Genomic DNA, 6,724 nt, shown 5'->3' on the forward strand with positions numbered 1-6,724 from the left:
AATTATTATTATAATCTTTTTTTACTTTACCCCCCTTTTCAATTATCCTCCAATGACACACAATCCTCCTCATGAGTAAAAGTATCATCCAAAGCATAATCATTTCTTGAATTTTTTTGTACCTCTTCCCCCAGGTCTATTTTCTCTCACACTTCACCCCCCCACACACACACACCCAGGCTACTTAACGCCTTGTTAAGTAAAGCAAGGATTAATTAACTACAAGAATCTTAAAGGGCTATAAATACTGGGAGGCTGTGAAGATCTAACTTGAGAACTTTATACATGATTGTAAGTTATAGGGAGACACTGACTCAGGATCACCCAGTTTATGGTGTACTCATCAGAGAAAGTGCTAAAATTTGTCATCACAGCAGAATTAAAGTGAGTCAAAGGATAATCAAACACTTAAGCTTAGAGTTAATACCCCTGCTTTTCATCAGGGCTTTTTGTCTCATATATAATGATGGCATCTTTAACCTCTTCAATGGAGAGACAAGACTCAACTACACTGATTTCTATAAATCCAATCTCTTCAATTATATTCAACCATGTAATTTTCCTAAGAGAAGTACTGTTCTCAAGAATTAAATTCTCAAGAATTAAAAATGCTATATCTTCCTTTTTAGGGTTTTATATAATTTGATGGTCTTTACCAACATTTGTTTTGTTTTGTTATGTTTTTTCCTTCCCATTTCCATTTACTTTTTTATGCAAACCTTGAGTCACGTAATTGGTCATTAAATTCACTGCTCAATTCTGATCTTTGTGTCAGGAAATTCATGTAAGTCCTAGATTTCATTAAACATCCATCTTTTCCCATGACAGTATATACTGAATTTTGCAAGGTAGTAAATTCTGGGTTGCAATACCGGGTCCTTTGACCACCAATATATGATATCCCAGGACTTCTGGTCCTTCAGTGATGAGGGTGATAGGCCCTGTTCTGATTGTGTTTGCTTAATATTTGAATTGTTTATAACCAACGAAGAGATAGAGAATCCTATAAAAAACAAACTTGATGATTTTGATTATATTAAATTAAAAAGCTTTTGCACAAACAAAGCCATTGTAACCAAGATCAAAAGAAAGTCTTGTAAATTATGAAAAAATTTTTACAACTTTTGTTTCAGACAAAGGACTCATTTCTAAAATATATAGAAAATTGAGTCAAATATTTTTAAAGAGCCATTCCCCAATTGACAATTGAACAAAGGATATAGAAAGGCAATTTTAAGATGAGGAAGTCAAAGCTATCTGTAGTCACATAAAAATTTCTCTAAATCATTATTGATATGGGGCAGCTAGGTGGTATAGTGGATAAAGCAGTGGCCTTGGAGTCAGGAGTACCTGGGTTCAAATCCAGTCTCAGACACTTAATAAGTACCTAGCTGTGTGGGCTTGGGCAAGCCACTTAACCTCATTTGCCTTGTAAAAAAACCCCAAAAAATTCATTATTGATATTTTTCAAATTGTTTTGGTTAGCATTTTTTGTGTGAAAACCCTTTTGTAACTGGGCTCACAATAGTTTCTGGATAGGTCTTGGTACTCAGATTTCCAAGTATTTTTCTGTTGTCTGTAGAATGGAATTTCTTTTTCTAGTTTTTCCTGTTTCACTTGATTTTCTAGGGTACTCTAAGTATATCACCACCATCTGCATAGAGTCAAAGTTTTCTTTTCTTATTGCCTAATCTTTTTTTTCAAATTTTTAATTTTTTTAACTTTTTCTTTTAAAAAAATAATTATTTTTTTAAATTTGCCTTATTTATTATATTAATATAAACAATTTATATTTTGCAAGCATTTATCCATTTAATTCAAGTTGTCAGCTTTATTAGTATATATATTTTGATGAAATAGTTAGTTGAAATGACTTATTTTCTTTAATACTTTCCAATGATTGTGAGTCACCTTTTTCAATATGTTTTTTTCTTTCTAAAACCTATGGTTGTTAATGGCATATCTATTCCATTACTGTTTCTGTTTTGAAAAAAATCAGTTCCTAGCTATATTGAATAATTCAATTTTTTTCTTTCAATTTTCTTAAGTTCTCCTTTGATTTTTAGATCTTATTGTTTTGGAGTTTAATTGTAAGTTTTTAATTTTTTTTTATTCTTAGTTTTTTTCTTTTACTTTCATGCCCAATTCATTTCCTTGCTCTTTCCTGATAAAAGGGTTAAGTGATAGAAAAATTTCTGTAATTACTGCTTTAGCTTTAGACCCTGATCATTCTCATTACTCTTCTTTCACCCAATGATTCTTAAGATTAATTAACTTAGGCAACTATGTTGCACAGTGGATAGAGCGCTTGCCCTGGAGTCAGGAGGACCTGAGTTCAAATCCAACCTCATACACTTAATAATTGCCTGTGTGACCTTGGGCAAGTCACTCAGCCCTGTTGCCTTAAGTAAATAAAAAAATTAAAGAAAGATTAATTAATTTAGTTTCCATTTAAGCTCTGATATTTTGGTTTTTTTTTTTTTTAGGTTTTTGCAAGGCAAATGGGGTTAAGTGGCTTGTCCAAGGCCAAACAGCTAGGTAATTATTAAGTGTCTGAGGCTGGATTGAACTCAGGTACTCCTGAATCCAGGGCCAGCTCTCTATCCACTGCACCACCTAGCCGCCCCTAAGCTCTAATATTTTGAGTCAAAGACCTTTTATTGAGCATAATTCATTGTCTTATGGTTAATAAAAATGCATTTAATACTTATGCTTTAATACATTTGTTTGTGACGTTGTTGAGTTGCTTGTCATATTTGACTAGTTGTAATATTATTTGAAGTTTTCTTGGCAATGATACTGAGGTGGTTTGCCACTTCCTTGTCTTGATAAATTTGCAGATTAGAAAATAAGAGACAAAGAGAATTAAGTGACTCATTAGGCAGCTAGATGGCACAGTGGATATGGCACTGGTCTTGAAATCAGGAAGAAGGGAGTTCAAATCCAGCCTCTGACACTTACTAGCTATGTGATCTCAGACAAGTTATTCACCTCTGATTGCTCTACATCCAAGGTCATCTCCAATCATCCTGGTTGATTTCTGGCCACTGGTCCCAGAAGGTTTTGGAGAAGAAAATGAAGCTGGTGACTTAGCACAGCATTCTGTCACTCAAATCCAGTTCATGTGCTTCTCATGGGATCACCTCCTTGATTTCATGGTCTTCTTTGAAAATGAAGGACAAACTATAAACATATAAATTCAGAAAGATGAATCTTCCTGACTGCGGGGATGGCACTATTCATTGCATTACCTAGCTGCTTTTTATGCCTTAATAAATAACTAATTTTTGAAGGTTCTATGTACAATTGATAAATAAGCATATTGATTAACATTCCTATTCTATGTTTTCCTGAGTTTTTTTCATATCTAGCAGCTTCTAAAATACTATTCATATCCTTCCTTTATTTTTTCCTTATTTTTCATGAGATTCATGTGGGTTTAAATGTGATAAATTGGACTTTCACCAACTACTATAGTTTAAATTCCTAGAAAGGCAGTGTATTGTAGTGACTAGAGACCTTTCTTCAAAATTCGAATATTGAGATTCAAGTCTCACTTTGACATAGTCTGATTATAGACCCTACTCAAGTCCCTTGACTTTTCACTGATCTCCCCAACTCTAATTCAATAAGCTACAGATATTTAATTATTCAACTTTACATAGTGACCTCAAGTGCCACTATAAAGTACCCCTTTATTTCATGAATAAAGAAGCTGACTGACACCCAGGGAAGTTATGTGACATGTTCAGTTAGAAAATGTTAGAATCTGAACTCTAAATCAATCTCCTGAGAAAGGATCCTATGCTCTTTGCACCCTACTATATTGCTGCTGTTGCAGGAATAGAGGGGAACAAATGATTTCATTTATTTCTCATTAGATAAGCATAATGACAAAACTGTCAAAGATTTGAGATTATTTGAGTCACAGTTCCAAAACCAGGAGTATGTCTCATAATTACAAGAAGAAGAAAAGATTTTTTGGTGAGCATCATCCTCAGGGTTCCTTTCATGCCCTTGTTCTTTGGGTTTTAGATGAAAGAGTTTAGTATTGGGGTGTCTATAGTATAAATCATAACCGTGGTTGCCTCCTATTCAGCTGTGTGGGTGGTTGTGTGGCTAAAGTACACAATAATGATTTATACATAATACAGAGATATCCCAGTGAGTTGATGCCAAAAGTTTTCCGATTTCATACAGTAGATGGAATGCTCAGCACAGTCACACGCAAAAAAAATGATGTAGGAGAAAGAGGGTATGATAATTGTTAGTGCCCCTACTCTGTTGACATCAAGTCATTGATGAAGGTTTGCAGAGCAGGGGACTGATGAAAAATGTGGAATTTCAGTGTAAAGATAGATCGATAGGAAAGTGTGTATCAGAGCATTAGCATAATCCCCAAACCAGGACATTATCAGAAGGACACAGGCCTTAGGAGTCAAGATCATGGAATGATGTTGTGGGGCACAGGTAACCACACATCAGTCATATATCACAGCAGTGAGAATACTATATATTCCCATGAAAAAGATACAAAAGAATATTTGTGTTAGACACCCTGAATAAAAAATTGTTTTGTTTCCAGATCCATAATTTGCCAGCATCTTGGGGATGGTAGTGGAGGTGAAATATTCATGATCCAGGGACAAATTGCTAATGAATAAGCATATTGAGTGTGGTGTCTATGTGTTCCAGGCTAAGAGCTATGAAGGGTTAACACAGAAATAGCTATGTGCCTTAATAAGAAGATGTACTTCAGAGCTTAGATAAGGGAGTAGCTGCATGTCTGAGCTAACAAGATGTATTCCCAGGCTCAGATAAGAAAGCACATTCTGACAAAATTACCTTCTTCACTGTTCTCAAAACAATCTGCACTCTGTTTCTCAAAACATTGCTTGGTTCTCAAAACATTCACCTAAGACATACACAAGGTATGCTTGTGAAAAAAAATGCTTGCTAAAACACTTAAGTAATTGGTTACGTAAATGTAGAGTATAAAAGTATGTATCCTGTGATCAATAAACGAACCAGCTTATGCATCATATTGGTGTTGGCACTGAGTTCCCTCCTGCCGGACTCAACATCTGGTGACCCGGACCTGATCAAAGTGAGTCGAATGGGGAGAAGACATCCCATAACGATTCTGTAGGGAAGTGCTGTACGCTCTCTCGCTCGGCGCTCGAAGAAAAGTGGTTTAAGTGGCCACAACTGACCTGTGAGTCAGGGAATTGGCATGGGAATGGCTGTATCAGCCATGGAGCACATAGCACTCAATACCTTAGAGGACTTATCGAAAAAATATGACCTGCTTGTTAAGAGGTCAGAAATTTCCTGGGTGCTACATTGGGGAAGAGACAAGGGCATAATCACTAAAACTGAAGAACTCTTCTCCTTGGCAAAATGGGATAAGCTGGGAAAAAGCTTATGGGAAGCAGTCCAAACTAAGACCAAGGAAGCCCAGAGACTAGCAGGACCATAGGGCACACTGTGCAAAATTATCTATGATGACATTTAAAGTTTGTGGGCTTGCCCCGCTGTGACTGATGTTGAAAGAACAGCTATTGGAGGAAGTTCGAATGTGCCTCCTCTAGCAGAAAAAGGGTTAATTAATCCCCGCCGCCACCTGGCCAGGAAGAGGGCGGGTGGGCAGGCTGCCCCAGAGCCTTCCCGCTCCTGCCTTTGTCTCTCTCAGGCTTTTCAGATCAGAGGCCCGGGCCGCCTGCACTCCAGCGGACCCAGGGGATCTCCCCCTCTGCCCTCCAGCAGTTGGGCACTCCAGCTGGAGCACAGAGCCCCTCCTGCTTTGCGTGGCCCCGCCTGGCTCCGCAGGGCCCTGCTGCTCTAGCCCTGCTGAGCTCCATTAGTCAGCCTGCCGCGCCTCTGCTCCCTCCCCCTGCTGCATCCTGCTCATCTCAGCCACGGCTTTGGCGAAAACCTTCAACCTGCCCCTGACACAGACGAGAATGATTGTTGCCTCTTGCCTTGACTGCAGTAATACGATTCTCCTGCTTAATGAGGACTTGACTCGGCAGCCACCGTGAATCATCCCTGGGCTGGCAGAGGAGGGAGGAGGATTTAACCCCCTCCCACCCCGCTTCATGTCCACGTCTCATTTGCCTTGGTCTACCTGGTACGACCACCACTGACAGGGCTCATCAGGATGTTAGCCTTGTTTTTAAAAGAAAAGGGGGAGGATGGGGGATCACTGCATAACATAGTGAGCAAAGTGATTTATGTATTAAACTGGCTTAACCCTAGGCACTCTATCTCAGATAACAAGCCCTTTCACTTTTCAAAAAAAACGAGGCACACTTTGCTGATGTTGACATTTCTGTCTCTGCTTTTGATCCTAAGACTGCCCAATGGGACAATTCCTATCAGTTACTAACCTAGGGACTAGGGTATGGGTATGTTGTTTCAGGTTCATCAAAATCACAGTGGGTTCCTGCAAAGTGGGTAAAGCCTCACCTGAAAAATGATACTTCTTCAGCTGGTGCTTGCATCCTGCCCTGCAACCACTCTTGTGATTCATCTGATTCCTAAGTATCTACAGCATCCTCTCAAAAGTTCAGAGAGCTAGGACAACTGTATGAGACCAGCTATGGACTATGTTATCCCCATCCAGAGGAAGAAAAACAAAACAAAACACACAAAAACACACACAAAAACAACCCATCAGAATCTGATGAATACTTTATAAAAATTCTCTCTTATGTGTTTCTTC

Source organism: Macrotis lagotis, chromosome X, assembly GCF_037893015.1.
Source record: "Macrotis lagotis isolate mMagLag1 chromosome X, bilby.v1.9.chrom.fasta, whole genome shotgun sequence".
Classification (NCBI taxonomy): Eukaryota; Metazoa; Chordata; class Mammalia; order Peramelemorphia; family Peramelidae; genus Macrotis; species Macrotis lagotis.